Below are 20,848 nucleotides of genomic sequence, written 5' to 3' on the forward strand. Positions count from 1 at the left end.
TCGTGACCTGGCTGAAGTCGGACGCTTAACCGACTGCGCCACCCAGGCGCCCCTCATGCTCATTTTAGATACATGTTTTACAAACATTTTCTCCCAGTGCATAATTTGTCTTTTTAGCCTCTTAACAGAGTCTCAGCGAAACATAAAAGTTCCTAATTTTTATGAAATCTAATTTATAGATTTTTTCTTTTACGAATCATGCTTTCTGCCATGTTTAGACTCGATTTCCTCACCAATTTCCAAGCTCAGAAGATTTTTGTTATCTTCTACAAGTTTTATGGTTTTATGTATTTTATTGAGTTCATTTAAAATCAATTTTTGTACAAGGCGTGAGGATTAGGTTGAGGGTGTTTTATTTCGGGCCTGTGGCTCTCCAATTGCTCAAATATCATTTGTTGAAAAACAATCTTTCCTCCATTGTATTTCTTTTGAACCTTTGTCAAAATCAGTTGGCTGTGCTTATGTGGGTCTATTTCTGACTTCTCTATTTTGTTCCATTAATCTATGTGTCTACCTCTCAGCCAACAACACCGGGTACCTTTTACTGTGGATGTATTGTAGTCTTTAATATTGGGTAGTGTAATTCTTTCAAAAAAATTTTTTAGCTCCAGGACGTGGTGTGGTACAAATTGTATGCATGTTTCCTTAGATTCACACCAAAGTCAACTTTTTGAGAGGTTGTAAATGATATTTAAAATGTAATTTTAGGGGCACCTGGGTGGCTCAGTCGGTTGAGCATCTGACTTCGGCTCAAGTCATGATCTCACAGTTCGTGGGTTCGAGTCCTGCTCTGTGCTGACAGCTCGGAGTCTGGAGCCTGCTTCAGATTCTGTGTCTCCCTCTCTCTCTACCCCTCCCCCCTCTTGAACTCTGTGTGTGTGTGTCTCTCTCTCAAAAATAAATGAACATTAAAACATTTTTTAAATGTAATTTTAATGAACCAAAGTTTCATTGAGAATATGTAAAAATACAATGGATTTTTATATGATTACTGTTCATCCTGTGGCCTTACTATAAACGCTTAATAATTCTAGGGTTTTTGTATTTTGGTAAATTTTTTGGAATGATTTAAGTAGACAGCCATATCATCTGATAGGTTTAGTCCTTCCTTTCCAATATGCATGGCTTTTCTTTCCATTCCTTATTGTTTTGACTAGAGCTTTCAGTATTATTTTGATTAACAGTGTTGACAGCACTCTTGCTTTATATTTAACTATCAGAGGAACACATTCAGTGTTTTCAACATTTAATATGGTGTCAGTTGTAGGTATTTGATGTGGAATAAATCAATTTTCCTCTTAATCCCTTAAATAACTACATTGATTATTCGTGGATGACAAAAGTGCTTCTTAACTGCATTCTTTTTCTTTCTCTAAGTCTCTCAGAGAAGCCACACTTTTGACTCTTACAATTTTGTTTTTAAAGTTTGGTTATTGAACTATGGTGAGCACACAATGTTATACTAGATTCAGGTGTATAACATAGTGATTTGACAATTCTATACATTTCTCAGCGCTCAGCATGATAAACGTAGCTGCCATCTGTTATCCAATACTATTATAACCTTGAATCTATTCCCTATGCTGTACTTAAATCTGTATCTTTATATAAATGGCTTTCTTTCCCCTAACCTTTGGCGACATACTTAGAAAGCTATGCCTCATCTTAAACTTGTTCTATAATTCATCTAAGTGAATTGTTACATAATTTTCGAAAAGCACTACTCTGACCTGGAGCGTATTATGCTAAGTGAAATAAGACAGAGAAAGACAAGTACCATGTGATTTCACTTATATGTGGAATCCAAAAAAAAAAAAAAAAAAAGACAAAACAAATGGAACAAAAAAATGGAAGCAGACGCATAAATACAAAGAACCAACCGGTGGCCGCCCAAGGGGAGAGGGGTGGGGGAGATGGGTGAAATAAATGAAAAGGAATAAGAGACACAAGCTGCCCGTTCTCAAATGGTAAGTCATGGAGATGAAAAGTACAGCGTAGGAAATATAGGCAATGATATTGTGATAGCATATGGTGACAGGTGACTCTACTGACCATGGTTTAAGCGCTGTGTACTGTGTGGAATCACTATGCTGTACATCTGAAATGAATATAACATTGTATGTCAACCACACTTCAATTTTTAAAAAGTGGATTTCTGGGGCACCCGGGAGGCTCAATCAGTTAAGCGTCCGACTCGTGATTTCAGCTCAGGTCATAATGTGGTTCGTAGATCAAACCCCACAGTGGGCTCCATCCTGACAACAAGGAGCCTGCTTGGGATTCTCTCTCCCTCTCTCTCTCTCTGCCCCTCCTTGCCCCCCTCTCAAAATAAATAAACAAATATTACAAAAAGTGGATTTCTTTTTTTTTTTTTTAAAAAGCACTATTCTTTCAGAATTATTAAGTGATGGGGGTGGGTAGATGGGTCACCCTTACCCATCCCCTGCCACCCCTCCCCCAGATAAGCCTTGTCAGAGGAAAGGATGCTGGGGTGGGGTGAGGGTCAAGGTCTTCTATTGTGATTATTACTAACATTTTTTAATGTGTTCCACATAGTATCTGCAACCCTTAGTTTCCTTGCGTAGTAACTTTTTTTACTGGCTTGGAAAATGTAATGCTTAGGGCACTTCTAGCTTTAAGATTCCATAAATTATATTCAGATTCTAGCTTAAAAATATATATATAAAAGCTGTTGCAGCCACCGATTAATTCTCTTCCACACAAAATGGTGAAACCCACACAAAATATGCCTTAGCAGGAGTTTGAAATCTTACTAACAACAACAAAATATGATTCTATTCTGTAGTGGCCGTTAAATCAAGACGGTTGCATGAAAATGCCCTGCCTCTGTCCATTCTGCTCCCAAACAGCAGTGAACAAACAGCAGCCCCCTAGGGTCCTCAGAGAGGGTGCCCCGGCCCGGCCACACAGCAACAGATACAGTGGCTGAGCTGTGACTTCATCCTGGACATGCTCCCTCTGCCATCTCCTCTCTGTCAACATTCTCTAGGATTCCTCCGTATCCTCCCTAAAAAAAAATAATTCTGTACTCCCACCATATTGATCTTGTCTCTTATTTTCTGTCTTCCGATGGCGTGACACCTGCAGTCTTGCTGACTCTGGAGGGACTGTCCCTACAGGGTTGATCAATTCCGCGATAGTGAACAAGTAGCCTGAGCGCAAGCCCTTGACACACAAGCCAACCAATCCAGACCCACACGCCAACCACCTTCTCCGTGGGGATCTCACTGTCCCTCTGCCCTAATCATCCAGGACCAGAAACCAGGCAACCAGGTAAAGCCAATCTGTTGGCTTTACTACACCTAAATAATAATATAAGCCATAGGAAACACCCCACTTCCTTCCTGTTCCCCGAAGGGCCTACACAGAATGGATACCGAGGCATGCTCTGTCTCTACATCCCTAAGAGAGCTTTTGACACTGACCTCTACGTGGTCATCCCGTTGACTGGGTCTGCTGAGGCAGTGAACTCAGGTTGGCTGCACTTTCGCAGCTACCGCTGTTAGTGGCGGGAGGAGACCTACATAGGTCTCTTCCTGGATTGTATTCCTCACTTTTGCTTCCACAGTAAGGCCAAAGCCCCCTCTCAAGTCTTATGTGGAATTTTGCCTCTACGTTACTTACTGCTTGGAATAAGAAGACAATACATTCACCCCCTTCTTCCCTCTGCACTTGCCTTCCTGGGTTTGCAGGTCTGGACCCTCCATCTGAGCTGCAAATCCCTACTCAGTCCCTCTAGCAGGCCCACGTGATGCCTCCTTGCAGGTCCCGCCATGTGCTCTGGGCCAGGCAAATAGCGCCCAACACCCATCATGGTAAAGAGGGGAGGCCCCGCAGGTGGAGTCAGCTTCCATAGGCATGTCAAGACCTCCAAGTGGCCAGCAAGACTGAAACCTTGACTCGTTAGGCCATCAGTGAGTCAGTAACCCTCACAGAAACTCAAAGCACCAAGCACAGATCCTAGAAACACGGACTACTTGACACCCTACAGTCGGACACCTTGTTTCCATTTCTACGGCCAAAGGAACTCACACCCACCTCGTGTCTCAAGTCAACCTCTGCCCATGCTGGGGGGGTGGGGGTCAGTGCACCGAGTCACTAAAATTCTACCTTGACAAGTATGGCCCTTTACAGACCGCAGATTTCTCCCAGATGCTGTCTCATTTCATCCATAGAAACAACTGGAAAACAGTCATGCAGCGACACAAAGCAATGGTTGGTGACACTACTATAAAAGTTAAGTTTTCTGATGAGTTGGGCAAAATACTGAGGAAGAGAAAGAATTTACAGTAAAACCTGGGGTTGCGAGTAACTTGTTCCGCGATGTTCCGCGTGATGAGGAAGAATTTCTAATTAATTTAATTTAATTTTTTAAGTTTATTGATTTATTTTGAGAGAGAGAGAGAGAGAGCACAAGTGGGGGAGGAACAGAGAGAGGGAGAGAGAAAATCCCAAGCAGGCTCTGCACTGTCAGCCGGTGTCCAATGCGGGGCTCACACTCACGAACCACGAGATCATGACCTGAGCTGAAATCGAGAGTTGGATGCTTCACCAGCTGAGCCACCCAGGTGCCCCTCTAATACATTTTTACTTGATAAACGAGGTGTCTTGCAATACGGGTAGTAGTTGATGCTGAATGTCACATGATCACAATTGAGCCAATGGTTCTTCTCTCTCTCTCTCTCTCACTGCAGAGGAGGAGGAGAAAAAGGCAGAGGAATCCTTCCCTTCAAATGAGATTAGGGAGATGTGTAAACTGTGGGAAACGGTGCAAAATTTTGTAGACAAAGCGCCACCTGAGTAAGGCTGTAGCCGTGCGAGCGATGAATCTATTTAACGACAATGCAATGTCACATTTCCTCAAAATCCTCAAAAGGAGGCAAAAGCAAGCGTCATTGGATAGGCTCCTTGTTAAAGTTTCACGGAAAGAAAAAGATTCCATTGAGCCAATAGATAGCAGTGATGTCATTAGTGATAGTGAAAGTCGTCCTACACAATAATCCTCCTCTCCCGTCTCCCTCAAGCCAGCCACAAAAGTTTTCAAAGGTAAGTGCAGGTGAATTTGTTTATTTTTCTTCATGTTTTGTATTTCTTTATTATTTTCTATTATGTTACGGTATTGTAATCATTTTTATATGAATATTTTGGGGTTGTGGAATGAATCATCCGAGTTTTCATTACTTCTTCTGGGGAAATTCGCTTTGATATACCAGTGCTTTGGATTACAAGCATGTTTCCAGAACAAATTATGCTCAAAAACCAAGGTTTTACTGTATGTAGTTTTAAAAATCAATCAATTCATGGCACAAAAACAGACACATAGACCAATGGAATAGAATAGAAACCCCAGAACTAGACCCACAAACGTATGGCCAACTCATCTTTGACAAAGCAGGAAAGAACATCCAATGGAAAAAAGACAGTCTCTTTAACAAATGGTGCTGGGAGAACTGGACAGCAACATGCAGAAGGTTGAAACTAGACCACTTTCTCACACCATTCACAAAAATAAACTCAAAATGGATAAAGGACCTGAATGTGAGACAGGAAACCATCAAAACCTTAGAGGAGAAAGCAGGAAAAGACCTCTCTGACCTCAGCCGTAGCAATCTCTTACTCGACACATCCCCAAAGGCAAGGGAATTAAAAGCAAAAGTGAATTACTGGGACCTTATGAAGATAAAAAGCTTCTGCACAGCAAAGGACACAACCAACAAAACTAAAAGGCAACCAACGGAATGGGAAAAGATATTTGCAAATGACATATCGGACAAAGGGCTAGTATCCAAAATCTATAAAGAGCTCACCAAACTCCACACCCGAAAAACAAATAACCCAGTGAAGAGATGGGCAGAAAACATGAATAGACACTTCTCTAAAGAAGACATCCGGATGGCCAACAGGCACATGAAAAGATGTTCAACGTCGCTCCTCATCAGGGAAATACAAATCAAAACCACACTCAGATATCACCTCACGCCAGTCAGAGTGACCAAAATGAACAAATCAGGAGACTATAGATGCTGGAGAGGATGTGGAGAAACAGGAACCCTCTTGCACTGTTGGTGGGAATGCAAATTGGTACAGCCGCTCTGGAAAGCAGTGTGGAGGTTCCTCAGAAAATTAAAAATAGACCTACCCTATGACCCAGAAATAGCACTGCTAGGAATTTATCCAAGGGATACAGGAGTCCTGATGCATAGGGGAACTTGTACCCCAATGTTTATAGCAGCACTCTCAACAATAGCCAAATTATGGAAAGAGCCTAAATGTCCATCAACTGATGAATGGATAAAGAAATTTTGGTTTATATACACAATGGAATACTACGTGGCAATGAGAAAAAATGAAATATGGCCTTTTGTAGCAATGTGGATGGAACTGGAGAGTGTGATGCTAAGTGAAATAAGCCATACAGAGAAAGACAGATACCATATGGTTTCACTCTTATGTGGATCCTGAGAAACTTAACAGAAACCCATGGGGGAGGGGAAGGAAAAAAAGAAAAAAAGAGGTTAGAGTGGGAGAGAGCCAAAGCATAAGAGACTGTTAAAAACTGAGAACAAACTGAGGGTTGATGGGGGGTGGGAGGGAGGGGAGGGTGGGTGATGGGTGTTGAGGAGGGCACCTTTTGGGATGAGCACTGGGTGTTGTATGGAAACCAATTTGACAATAAATTTCATATATTAAAAAAAAATAAAGAAAATTTAATCAGAAAAAAAAAAAAGATTGGACTGAATGATAGAATGCAAATATACAAGACACTGGGTCTGGAAAAAAAAAATCAATCAATTCGTAATATGACAGTGGTTATCTTCTATGCAGCCCAAGTTTTTCTCAAGATCAGAAGAGTTCTTTAATAATGACTACTGGTTATATTCGCATAATGATTTATAGTTTACAAAGTATTTCCATGTACACTCTCTTATTTAATTCTTGCCAAAAAAAAAAAAAAAACTAATGCAAGATTGGTGTTTTATCCTCATTTTATGAACGAGGAAATTGAGGCCCAAGGAGTCTGCATACTTGGCTAGGCATTCATTACCGGTTTAATTAAAAGAATTGTTCTAAAGTTGGAAATGAAAAAACAAGCTCATTTATGGCCTCATTACAAAGTTCATCTCTGGTTACCTGTTTGTATGTTTGTTTTTTGAGTTTATTTACTTTGAGAGAGTATGAGAGAGGGAGGGGGAGAGAGAGAGGGGAAGAGAGAATCCCAAGCAGTCTCCGTGCTGTCAGTGCAGAGCCTGATGAGGGGCTCGATCTCCCGAACCGTGAGATCATGACCTGAGCCCAAATCAAGAGTCAGAGGCTTAACCAACTGAGCCACCCAGGCGCCCCTGGCTACCTGTTTTCAATCACTCCTCTGAATTTGGTCCCTAGGACCCCTTTCCCACTGCAGTGGACCAGGCACAATCTTGGGACACTCTTGTCTGAGAAGATGGAGACATGACCCCACCCCTGATGGGAGGTGGGGGGCAGGAGAAGATGGGGAGGTGGCTCAGGCAGCAGGGGCACCATCTACAGTGTTGCCTCACTGAAACACACACCTTTGGGGAAAATCACACGACGCGCAAAACCCAGAAAATGCACAAAAGAAACCCAAGCTTCCAATAAAACCGAGTGAGAAAAGTAGTCTCACCCCATGCGAGTGTTTTTGGAGTATGATGTCATTACTCGGGTTAAGGGCTTGTATCCAGAGCAACTCAAACATTTGTACATTACGCATTCATCTCCTCATCCCGTGACCGCTGCTGCCAGCATCATGCTTAAGATTCACAAGGGCACACACCCTCCCCGCGGGTCACAGCGAGTGGCGATGGCAGACCCCACCGTGACCAGAGAGGTAGGATGCGTGGCCTGCCTTGACTCTCCCGTGGTGGGCAGGGAAGTGGCCCATCAGGGTAGGAGCAAAGGGACAGAAAGGCTCAGGGCTGTGCTCACTCCTTGGAGGCGTTGCCTCTCCAGAGTTGCTCCGGGTTCAGTGTCAGGAAAGATTTTGTGCTTTGGCTTATTTTAGTGGACGGTTCCGTTCCAGGTTGAGACCATTTCAATAGGCAGAAGAGCCTTGAGATGTTTGGACATTAATTATTTGTTCTCTGCACGCTTCCCATCCCCTCTGTGCCTGTAGCTATGCCAGAACCTGGGTGCCGGGAGAGATGGAGGTCAGACTGGATGAGAGGGTGAAAATCAATCCGAAATTCACATTCCCCCAGGGAGAAGGGAACCTATAATTAGGGATTTTTTTTTTTTTAACAAGGTTGATTTCATGCATCACACACAGCCTGAGGCCGTTCGCAAGGTGGTTACAAGAGGGAGAGAACACACAGCCAGGGCTGTTGAGTCTTGGCCCCCCACCCGCACCCCAATCCCTCCCCACCAGCCACGGGAAAGCAGCTGAGCCTCTGGAAGCAGCAAACACCCTAAATAGAAAATTTCACACGTGTGGTCGGCAGATTTTCAAAAGAAGAAATAATAAAGTACTTGTGATAGCAAATAGCCTTCCTTGTATTATTTTTTCAAAGCCCGCTGGATTTAACCCCCTGTGGCTTCCGGGCTGCTCCAGTGAACTCATAAACAATAACATTATTCTACCGCCTTAAGAGGCTTTTGACCATCTTTGTAGTAAGGTTAGGAAAAATACTCTTCCCTGAAGTTGAAGGCTTTAGCGACCCCTGGTTCAATTTCAGTTTAAACAATTAAAGCAATTGTACAGTTCCAGCTGCACTATTTGTTGGGGTCGCTATAACAAAGTGCCACATCCTGGTCGGCTTAAACAACGGAATATTATTGTGTCATAGAGCTGGTGGTTCAGGTCCAAGGTCAAGGTGTAGTTACCTTCCGAGGGCTCTCTCCTTTGCTTGTTGATGGCTGTCTTCTCCCTGTCTGTTGATGTGGTCCCTGTGTACGTCTGTATCCTAACCTATTCTTTTTTAATTTATTTTATTTTATTTATTTACTTATTTTTTTTTTAAAGTTGGATAAGGTGGAGCTCCGTATGCTGAATTCGGCTGTTCATCACCTCCAAGCTCTAGTTTTTTGTTTTTTTTTTTTAAATTTTTTTTTCGACGTTTTTATTTATTTTTGGGACAGAGAGAGACAGAGCATGAACGGGGGAGGGGCAGAGAGAGAGGGAGACACAGAATCGGAAACCGGCTCCAGGCTCCGAGCCATCAGCCCAGAGCCTGACGTGGGGCTCGAACTCACGGACCGCAAGATCGTGACCTGGCTGAAGTCAGACGCTTAACCGACTGCGCCACTCAGGCGCCCCCCTATTCTTTTTTTAAAAAATTTTTTAAACGTTTATTTTTGAGAGAGATCAAGAAACCGAGTGCGTGTGAGGGAGGGGCAGAGAGAGAGAGAGGGAGACACAGAATCTAAAGGAGGCTTCAGCCTCTGAGCTGTCAGCACAGAATCTGATGTGGGGCACGAACCCACCAGCCATGAGATCCTGATCTGAGCGGAAGTCAGAGACTTAAACAACTGAGCCACCCAGGCTCCCGTAATCTCCTATTATAAGGACACCGATCGTGTTGGATTAGGGCCCATCCGAAAGACCCCATTTTATACTTAATCACCTCTTTAAAGACTTATATCCAAATACAGTCACATTCTGAAGTCCTGGGGGTTAGAACGTCAACATATATAACTTGGGAAGGGACACCCTTTGGCCGATATCGCCAACCCTAACCTATTGTTTCACGCAATCTGTATGTTTCTCCCTCCATACAAATGGATGCCTACACAGAATCCTGCGGTTCCCCTTTGTATTATTATGAGTATTATTTGCATCTGCAAATTTCTCTTTTGCAAGTTAGCTGCATTTTTCTTTGAACTATAAAAGTGGTAAACCATAACATATTCTTGGGCGTTGGGGCTTTTCCAATTCCTCAAACATACACACAAGACGAAACAAAAGCAGAGCCCCACCTAATGGGCAGGCGGTCTGGCAGGGCTGTTGCCTGGCTGGGTGTCAGCCTGGGCTCTGCCACGTGATACCGTGCAAGCTTGGGCAATCGGGACTTGGTCTTCCCAAGCGTCGGTTCCCCCTCTTCGGAATCACGCTACCCTGTGAGGACTTAAGGACGACCCAATGAGCTAGGCAATTAGAGCGCAGGAGGTGAGAGTCACATCTTTGTAAATGGCATTTTTCTGCGAACCTTCACAGTACCGTATGGCCAAAATCGACTCCACTTCCAAAAATGCTAAACGAAGCTTTCCTGCTACTGACCAGACAGGGTTAACCTTGAGACTTCCTTAGCCGTTCATCCCCAAACATAAGGTCCTCCCCAAACTGCTGCTGTGTGAGATCGCAGTTCTTGATGCCCCTGATGTTGTGAGTCAGGGATGCCGCAGAGCACAGCGGGGATGATGTGTCTCTGCTCCCCGATGCCAGGCCTCCAGGGAGACTTCAATGGCTGCAACTGGACATGTGCACAGCCGTCTTCTCTTACTGAAAGTTGCCCGGCTGGAAACTTCCCACACCTCTGCTACCTAGACTGGGTAGACTGGAAAGTTCGGCTCAATGGGGTTCAGTGGGGGCTGGGTAGACATGGGCTCCCCATGGGGCCTGGGCTTCCCTCGGCACGGGGGCCTCAGTGTTCCCAACCCAAGTGTCCTGGTGAACGGAGCGGAGACAGCATGGCCCCTCATCACCCAGCCACTCCTGCCATTGTATAGGTTGAAAAGCAAGAGTCACGAGTCGCTCAGATTCAAGGGGAGGGGCCATAGACCCTAACTCTCCGTGGGGGAAGTGTTTACAGCAATATTTAGTAAACCACCACAAGACTGTTGGGCAGAAGGAGTGAGACGGACCAGGACACTGGAGAGAGGAAAGCTGCCGCCATCTTGGCTTGGGCAGAGGTGAGGCGAGCACCCCGGCGTTGAGGAGTGTTGCCCTGCTCTCCTGGAAACTGAATGCATTGTTTTATGCCTTCCAAATACATGCAGGGTCCTCCACCATTCGGGGCCTCGGTTCCCCCATCCATTAAATGAAGGGGTTGAAATGGTTGATCTTTAAAGTCTCCTGGGAGGCTTAGTCAGTTAAGCGTCAGACTCCTGATTTCGGCTCAGGGCATGATCTCAGCATTTGGTGAGTTCAAGCCCCGCAGTGAGCTCTGCGCTGACCACAAGGGGCCTACTTAGATTCCTCTCTCTCTCTCTCTCTCTCTCTCTCTCTCTCTCTCTTTCCACACCCCCACTCATGCTCTCTCTCTCTCTCTCAAAACAAACTTTTAAAAAGAGCCTGGGGAAATACATTGTCTCTCACATATAGATGACATGCAGGATGCATAAGCAGCCCAGTATACTTTACTACTCGATTTGAGCACTGGGTTTCCTGTGTTTGCAAAACGCCATGCTGGCTTACCTTTTCTGAGAGATTCCAGAAAGTTGCTCACTTGGACACGGTTTCCCACCGGAGCAGCGCCCCCTATAAGCACCTACTATCTACCTCATGAGCGCAACAAATACAAAACTCCGCCGTCTGTCTCAAGGATTGTCCTTTACAGGCCACGTCCCCCAGGAGGTGGGTTGGGGGGCGGGGGCAGGGTGGAAGGATCAAGCACCATGACTTCCCCAGCTTTTCCGTCCCCTCTCCCTTCCTTCTCAGCGATGCTCCCACCCCACCACTAGCATTGTGTTTATACAAGGAGCAAGACAAATGTGCATTGGATGATGCCATAGGCTTGTCACCCTACCCCTCCTCTCCTTCCCTGAGGCTCTCCCAGCCCAGCCTTCTGCTTTCCTGGTCTCAGGCTGCAAACGCCCCAGCAACTCAATTCCCGGGGCCCCCGGCTCTCACCCACAGTGAGAAGAAGCGAGAAGGCATGTACATTTCCCCCGCCACCCCGGCAGCATCCGTCACCCTGTCCGGGGCTTCCTTCGCTCTGCTGGCCACTCCTGTTTACACGGGGATAACACAGCCAGACCCTTTCTGGCATGATGCCAACACAACCACCTCGATTCTTCCAGCTCCCCATATGGATCAGCGTTGCTTGATTAAGCACATCCGTTTAAAGTCAAAGCCTCGTTAATATCCACGGTTGTAAGCCCATTTCACTTGGATAACTGCTTGCCTTATTATTTGATTTGATTTAGTCCTCTGCCCGGCTGCCATCCTAAGTCTCCTCTCCACTTAATTTAGCATCCAAACTAGATGTGTCTGTCTGGTCACACATCAGGTCTAGAGGAACACCAAGTCTGGAGAGCCCTCTGGGCTCACTTTTGCCATCTTCCAAAAATGTCCATCCTTTCTCTCCTGGGTGGAGGATATTTTAACTCTGAAAGAGGAAGGGAACAAAACAAGACACAAAAGGGCAAATAGAGACTTGTCTCCTACTCAGGCCAGGAAGGTAACTGTCCTCAGTGCGCGGAACTCAAGTCTATGCCGGGCCGGGCCTCTTCCAGGGGCTGTCGCTGACACGTTACAAGATTGCTGGGACAGTCTTCCCATGGAGAGATGGGAGTGGGGGTGGGGATGGTGCTTCTCACATTCTAGTCCGATCCATACCGTTGACGTCATCTCTGCAAGGTCACGGCTCACACCTGCCATCTCTGCTGGAATGCAGGATTCTGTCCATCTCCCTCTGGATGCCTACCCCTCTCGAACTTCTTTGGAGAACACCCCCCACGCTAGGCACTATCCTGGCGAACCTTCTCCGCATAACCCTGGGTGTCACAGTTTTCCAGATAAGAACACGGTGGGGGGAAGACTCACTCCTGGGCTGCCCCCCTGCTCGTCTCTAGACCAGTGACTCTCAAAATTATGGGGTGGTGGAGACAGAGTGCTGTCTCCTGCTAGAGGGTTCTGATTCTCCTCCCCCGGGGCTTTCTCTCTCCCCTCAAATCTCCTTAGGAAATGATTACCAAGGGGCCACCGTTCCAGGGAGAACCTGACATGTCCTTCAAGAGTGTGGAGAACATGCGGGAGGATACTGCAGGTGGTGAGGGGTGTATGAACTGGAGGGGCCTGTCTTCCCCCTTACCCTGTACTCTCTAAGGACGTACTGGGGACAATGTGTAGGAAATTAATGTCCACCCATCTCAATTCTTCTGTTGCAGATATTGAGGTGAGCTCTAAAAGTCAACGTTCTACAGGAAGGGGTGGAGCACAAAAACTCTTTCTCCCTGCAGACCAATGCCACAGAAATCTAGGCAATGGAGTGGCAGCGTGTGCCCCCCCACACCGCCCCACGCCAACAAGCCTGCCCCCCCGCCCCAAGGGACCCAGATGGTGCTAACGACTATGCATCATCGCAGTGCTTTCTTTCGTCAAACAATTTTTTGGCCGTTTCATCCAAATCTAAGTGCATCCATTGAGTCTCACCACCCATGGGGACCCCATCCGTCCTGTGTGACCCAGTGGGGAAAAAGATGGTGAGACGTGCTGGTCTAGGGCATTTCGGGAGGCTCTCTTCTGACCTGCAGTGGGGGAGAGGGGCCCGCCTTGGAGCGGGGTAGAAAGACGGTGCCCCTCACCCCCACCTGCACACACAGGTTGAAAACCAAAACAAAAGGGAGGACTCCATCTCATCACAGAATCGCCTCCGGACGACGCTGAAAAGCTGCCGAAGTTGCTTCCCAGTGGTGAGGTGCAGAGAGCGTTGTATTGGGGATTGAAATGAGTCAGGGATGCTGAGACACAGCCCTGTGCTCTGCCAGAGGGTGGTCCTGAGCACCAGGTCCAAAGAACCACCAGCATCAGGTTCTTTTATTTTTATTTTTTAATGTTTATTTATTTATTTTGCGAGAGCGCGCGCGCGCGCGAGAGAGAGTATATGAGCAGAGGAGGGACAGAGAGAGAGGGAGACAGGGCATCCCAAGCAGGCTCCGCGCTGCCAGTGCAGAGCCCGACGTGGGGCTCGGACCCACAAACTGTGAGATCATGACCTGAGCCGAAGTCAAGAGTCAAATGCTTAACTGACTGAGCCACCCAGGCGCCCCAGTCCTGTGTATTTTCTATGGGGATGAGAGGAGGTCGCGAACCTATGTCTCACAAACACTTCAGAAGAGATTTAGGTCAATTGTCCATGCCACTAAATGAAGCTGGGTACTGATGGAGATTATGAGAAAGCCAAAACTTCCGAAGCCAGAAGGCAATTTGGGATGCTTCTCTCACTGCCACCATGAGGTCTTTGATTTGACAAACGTGCACTTTATGTTTCTAAGTATTTATTTAAATTCCCGTGAGTTAACATACAGTGTAATATTAATGTCAGGGGTACATATAGGGATTCAACACTTCCATACGTCACCTGGTGCTCATCAAGACAAGTGCCCTCCTTCACCCCCATCACCTACTTTACCCATCCCCCCACCCACCTCCCTCCTGGTAACCCTCAGTTTGTTTTCTATAGTTGAGTCTGGACAAATGTACTATACCCAAGAAACCACACTAAGGTTTATCCCAATGCCAAGAGGATTTGAGATTTTGCTCCATAGGAAATATGACCCTGATGGGCTGCTAGTAAACCTATGCACCTGTCAGATTACCCTCTGCCTACAACCTTCCCCCCCCCGCCCCCCTTACCCTGGTAGCTACCAGGGTATCCCATCTGTTCTAACACTTGCCTTTGGTCCTGAACAAGGCTTCCTGTACTGACCTTCACCACCCAGCCAGCAGGATTTCTCCATTAATGACCCAGCATTGTCTAGCATCGCTGTTGCTATGGTGACAGTCACTCATGAATACACTAAAAGAAAAATAGCCCACACTCTAGCAGGTGCATAGTCCTGGCACGGCATACCGGTACTGGCTCGTAAAGTTTTCTAGTTTCCCCCGACTTTTCTTTCCCCCAAGACTTAAAATTAGGAACCAATGTAACTGCTAAGAACACGATTCTCCTAGCAACCAGAGAAATGCTCTTCCCTCCTGTTGGGGAAGTTAAAAATAACATTGCTTGTACCACTGTAACCGGCTGGAATCTCCAAATTATGTCCCGGAACATCCGCCTGGTCATAGCAGATAGCACCTATCGTCAAGGTGACCTTTCTAAGGCACAAATGTCATTCGGCTGCACAGAGTCATTCAGGCTTCCTCTTTCCCGAGTGGGAGAAACGTCATACTCACCTTGGGCCTTGTGAGCGGGGGCAGGGTTCCCTTCTTACCCATTCCCAGCAAGGCACCAACGTTCTAGGCATAAGCAATCGCTCGAGATTCTCTGCAGACCTTGTGCCTGCCAGCCTGGATGCCTGCCCTCTCCCCTTCCTCCCTCCCTCTTTCCCTTCCTTTTGATATAATTAACATACAATAAAATTTAAAAATCCTAAGGGATCAGTTCAATGAGTTTTGACAATTAACGTATGCAGGGCAAGATACCAAACATTTCCAGTGTTCCAGAAAGGTCTCTCGTGTCCCTCTCCAGTCAATCAACCATCCCCCAACCCAGAGGCAACCATTTTCTGACCTCTATTTCCACAGATGAGTTTTGTCTGTTCTGAAACTTCATAAATGGAATGGTATAGAAAATATTATTGGGTGTATTCTATTGTGTGAATATGGCACCATTTAAAAATCGACTTTTCTGTTGATGGACATTTGAGGTGTTTTCAGTTCGAGATTATCATGAATAAGACTCCTTAAGAATATTTTTATGCTAGCCTTTTTGTGGAAAATCATTTATTTCTCTTGGGCAAATGCCTAGAAGTGGAATTGCTGGGTCATGGGGAAGCTGTATGCTTAACTTTATTACAGACTGCCAGATGGTTCTCCAAACTGCTTGTACTGTTTGACTCTTCCATCATTGTAGACAAGAGTCCAACTTCTCCACACCCCCACTAACATTTGGTATTGTCATTGTTGTTGTTGTCTTAATTTTGCCATTCTCGGTGGGTATGTAACAGTATCTCATTGTGCTTTTAATTTGCATTTTTCTGACAACTAATAACCTGAGTATATCTGAGTACATTCTCATGTACTTACGGGCCACTTCCATATCATCTTTTGTGAAGTATCTGTCCAATGTTTTGTCCATTTAAAAAACTGAGTTGTTGGGGCGCCTGGGTGGCGCAGTCGGTTAAGCGTCCGACTTCAGCCAGGTCACGATCTCGCGGCCCGGGAGTTCGAGCCCCGCGTCAGGCTCTGGGCTCATGGCTCAGAGCCTGGAGCCTGCTTCCGATTCTGTGTCTCCCTGTCTCTCTGCCCCTCCCCCGTTCATGCTGTTTCTCTCTGTCCCAAAAATAAATGTTCAAAAAAAGAAAATTAAAAAAAAAAAACTGAGTTGTTTACCTTCCCATTAATTAATTTGTTAATAATATATTCTGGATATATGTTCTGCAAATAGATTTTCCCTATCTGTGGTTTGTCTGCTCGTTTTCTGAATGGTAACTTTGATGGGCAGGAATTTTTAATTGTGAGGAAGTCCACTTCATCAGTTACTTTCTTGTTATGGTTTGTCATTTTTGTGTCTTGTCTCAACACTCTATATCTAACTGAAGGTTGCAAAGAATTTCTCTTCTATTTTCTTCTAGAAGATTTGTGGTTCTGTTTTTCTCATATAGACTTTTGATTCATCTCAAATTATTGTTTTATTTGTTCAGTGAGACAGGAGTGGCGTTATTTTTTTTCTCATAAGAATATTCAGTATTTCCAGCACTATCTGTTGAAAGATTTTCCTGTCGCCACTAAATTATTTTGGTGCCCTTTTCTAAAATGAGTTGACTGCAAAAGTATAGGTCTATTTCTGGACTCTCCCTTCTGTTCCATTGACCTGTGTGTCTATTCATATGCAATAGCATGCTGTCTTGATTATTGGGTTTATAGCAAGTCTTGAAATCATGTAGTGTAAGTTCCTCCACACGCTTCCACTTTGTCAAGATAATTTTGGCACTTCTGGCACTTTCTCTGAATTTGCATAAAAATTTTAGGATTAGATTTTCTATTTCTTCCCCCCAAACCTGCTGTAATTTTGGTAGACACTCCATTGGAACTATAGATCAATTTAGAGCAAATTAATATTTTAAAACCTTGACTCTTCTAATCCATGAATATGGTATATCTCTCCACTTGTTTATATCTTCTTTAATTACTCTCAAAAATGCTTACAGTTTCCAGGGTAAAATTCTTGCTTATCTTTCATTAAATTCACTCCTAGATATTTGGTTTTGTAAATGCTATTGAAAGAGTATTATTTTATTTTTCAATAAAATAAAATCATTTATTACTTCACCTGTTTACTTTGGCATGTACAGTTTCAGACACCGGGCATGCCTTCCTCCTTGTCTGCATACACACTTGCTACCCCTCCTTCCAGGCATCACCCTCTGTAGGAAGCCTGACTCTGTTTTCCTGGCCTGAGTAATCTCATTTCTGTGTTATGATAAAGATCTGTGTGGTTTCATGATAATGCAAAGATCCTGCCATATTTAACTAGGTGTTTATTGTCTGTCTGCTAATTAGACCTTGAGTTCTTTGAGAGCAGCAGCTGTGTCTTCAATCTCTTTTCACAATATCAAGTGAAACAGTCAGCCTATAGACTCACTTGTTAAACAAGGACATCTTAAAGTGGTAAAGAATCTCAGATGTCGTCATGTTCAATACTCTACATGAAACTCCACTATATTGTTGCATGGCCAGAATGCAGCGAACCTGTCTGATTTGGGCTATGGTAGATATGATGCACTTTATGTGCTCTTTGTGTCCATTAACAGTAGACCCATGGAAGAGGCTTCCACTGAAACTAAGAAACATTCTGGATTCCCTACTTGCATAGTAAAGATCTAGTGCCAAATCTACTTGGATGCTATTGCCTCCCCTTTGTTCTTTGGTTGTAAGCACAGTTCAAACATTCTAATCCTTATCTATTAAACGTGTCCAATTGGTACCATTTAATGTTTTAGAAAGTTTTATCATTACATTTCCACAATTAGTATGTAATATTTACATGATTTTTTTTCAAATGTTTATTTAAATTCCAGTTAACATACAATGAAATATTGGTTTTAGGAATAGAACCCAGTGATTCATCACTTACATACAACACCCAGTGCTCATCACCAGTGCCCTCCTTAATACCCATCACCCATTTAGCCCACCCCCCACCCACCTCCCTCCATCAACCCTCAGTTTGTTTTCTATCATTAATATTTGCTACTCACACCAATTCTAGGTGTGAGAAATTGTAGCTGCACGAAAACTTCTTGTTCTGCCACTCATCAGGTGTTTAATTTTGTCTCTACATACCTAAGGAGAAATGTATGAGTGTGTTCATTGTGTAAATCACACATTTATTAGGTTGATGGAAATGTGGTTGTTCATCTCTAAGAACTGGAGGGGTGCAGTGTATTAAATGCATTTTACAGTGTACTCGACAGCAGTTAGAAGTGGGGAATTAGATGCATACAATATGGATAGATCTTAAGAGCAGTGCCAACGGGGAAAAGAAATATATAACATACAAATTTTGTGTAAATTAAAAATTCATCACACATCAATAAAAACGCATCAAAGTGGCAAACTTCATTTTTGAAAAATACATTCAAGCAAAAAGATCCACCAGAATTATTTCAGGTAGAGAAGGGTGCATTGCAGGAGCAGAAATAGGGGATAAAGGAAAATCAATCCGTGAACCGAGGAAGAGTCCAGCAGGTCGCTAGCAATAATATGCCGTGAAATGAGGGGCTTGAGAGACTCAAGTTTCCATTTTTAACAGCCGAAAGAAGAGGAATTTAAAAAAGGTAAAAATCAGATTTTGAGGGGATTAAGTGAGGTAATTCATGAAAAGCACTTAGCAAGTGCCCTAGCACATGGTAACTATTGACGAATTTTATGAAGCTAATATTAGTAGACTAATCTGTGCTAAAAAGCACCCTCCATGGGGGGCGGGACCTCCATTTTGTTCATGCGAGCATCTCGAGCACCAGAGCAGCGTCTGTCACGTTTGCAGGTGCTCGATAAATATTTGTTGAGGGAATAACAGGCACTGAGATACAACGATGGGCAAAAGCAATACTGCTTCCGCCCTTACGGAGCTAACAGTTTGGAAGAGAGACAAACACCAATAAAAAACATACATAAATAAATACACAGTTGCAATCGTTTCTAAATGCAAGTTCTCGTGGTTCCCTGAGAGCCCATAATGGGGGTATTCAAATGGGTCAGAGCGATCAGAAAAAGCTTCCTTGAGCAAGTGACCTTTGAGTCGCGGTGAGTAAGATTTAACTAGATACAAAGAGGAAGATCATTCCAGGCAGGAAACCTAGCATGTGCAATGTCCCTGTGGCAGACGAGAGCTTGGCAAATACGAGAGCCTGAAAGACAGGGCGAGGGGGCCCAGCTGGGCAGTGAGGCTGGAGAAGGAGGCGGGGCCAGACCAAGGCAAGACCTCACCAGCCATGTCAAGGAACTTGCCTTTATTTTCTGAGCCGGGGAAAGCTGATGACAGGCTGTAAGAGCAGAGAGACACAATCAGATATTTGTTTTTAGAAGACGGTTCAGGCATCAGCTTTTAGTGTATGTGGCACTGGGCTACTAGTGAAAGGACAGATAAAAGTGACTAGATCGTCAACGTTGGCTGGGATTGTTAGCATTTGCGAACCATCGACATAAGACGTGGAACACAGCTATTCAATGTGGTCGATTCCTAGATGTCAAGAAAAGCCTGAATCTATCTGGAATAATGCTGCGGCTCCTGGGAGGGGCTTATGGATCATAAGATGACCAAGACTGATTAAGAGCAAAGGCCGTTCCTCTGTCTCTCCTGATACTCTCCCACTGCTTGACAACTGGAAGGATTTGGGCTTGATGAACGTTTCATTCCCAAAGTATACTTTCCAACTAGTTGGTGATGCTCCTGGCCTTGTTGATATGCAAATTCCTCACGTTGATCAACTCACCTTGGCCTCTGGTGCTGCCAACAGGCCCTGAGGCACCATCGCCTCTCACTGCCCATTTGCAGGACTTTCTTGACCACATTGGTCCAACCCACAGGCTACACACCCACCTGCCAAGAGGAGGGAGAGAGCACATGTTCTGCAATCCGTTTGTCACTCACCCAAGGGCCAAGGCAAAGAACACACTGAGCCCCTTGAGCTCTGTACCTCCCACAACCATCCACATCTGCCCACCCTTGCCACACCCACCCTGAGGCAAGGCCACACCTGGCCTCCAGAACAAAGCCCAACTCCAAGCTCTCTCAAAAATCAGATTGGGTGCATAAACTTAGGTTCTCACTTTTCTTTCTAAGGTACTTCACCCACCCCACCCTCCCCCTGAACTACACCCAGTGCAAAAAGCCGTCCCTGTGAACCAAGCCATTGGCTCTCACCTTGCAACCACTCCATAAATGTTAGGTCCTTCTGTGTACGCTTCCTACAGGGGAGACCCTCACTCCTTGCCACCGGATGCCTCAGTATGCGTTCTCATAGAAGGCATCTTATGACCCCGTCAGGTTCTAAGAATCAAAACTACATGTGACATCTCCTTCTCAAAAAGGCATTCCAAAGAAGGCTGGTCGCAATAGAAAATATCAGTAACTAGGAGAGGGGTCCCCTGAATGCTGTATGGTCCATCAGATACTTCTTTTTCTTCTCTTGGGTATCAGCTAATCTTCCTCCAGTACGGAATCCATCTGACACGTTCATACATTCATACCCTGCCCCCCACCCCAGGGTGTGTCATTTTCCTCACTAACTCGGTGAACACATCAGTCATTCAGTGAATCACTTGGCAAATTTCCTAAGGACCCACTGGACACAAAGCCACCGTCGTGGACACACAACTTCTGCAGGAAGGGCATATGCCCCAAAGCTCGAGAATTAGGAGACCCCTAGTTCTGCATGGCCTCTTCAAATGCAGAGAGAAACATGTTTCAAGTCCCTGCTAACAAGG

At 45.0% G+C, this 20,848-nt stretch overlaps 1 long non-coding RNA gene across 1 annotated transcript; it reads right to left on the reverse strand.

Annotated features, from left to right (window-relative positions):
* Positions 1-19,366: 19,366 nt before the first annotated feature.
* Positions 19,367-20,593, reverse strand: LOC122493510. Its single transcript, XR_006299903.1, has 3 exons — positions 20,286-20,593; positions 19,855-19,961; positions 19,367-19,404 (listed from the first exon to the last, which is right to left on the reverse strand). It is a non-coding gene; the product is annotated as an uncharacterized LOC122493510 (long non-coding RNA).
* Between the last annotated feature and the right edge of the window lie 255 nt (positions 20,594-20,848).

This window comes from Prionailurus bengalensis, chromosome D2 (assembly GCF_016509475.1).
Source record: "Prionailurus bengalensis isolate Pbe53 chromosome D2, Fcat_Pben_1.1_paternal_pri, whole genome shotgun sequence".
Lineage (NCBI taxonomy): Eukaryota > Metazoa > Chordata > Mammalia > Carnivora > Felidae > Prionailurus > Prionailurus bengalensis.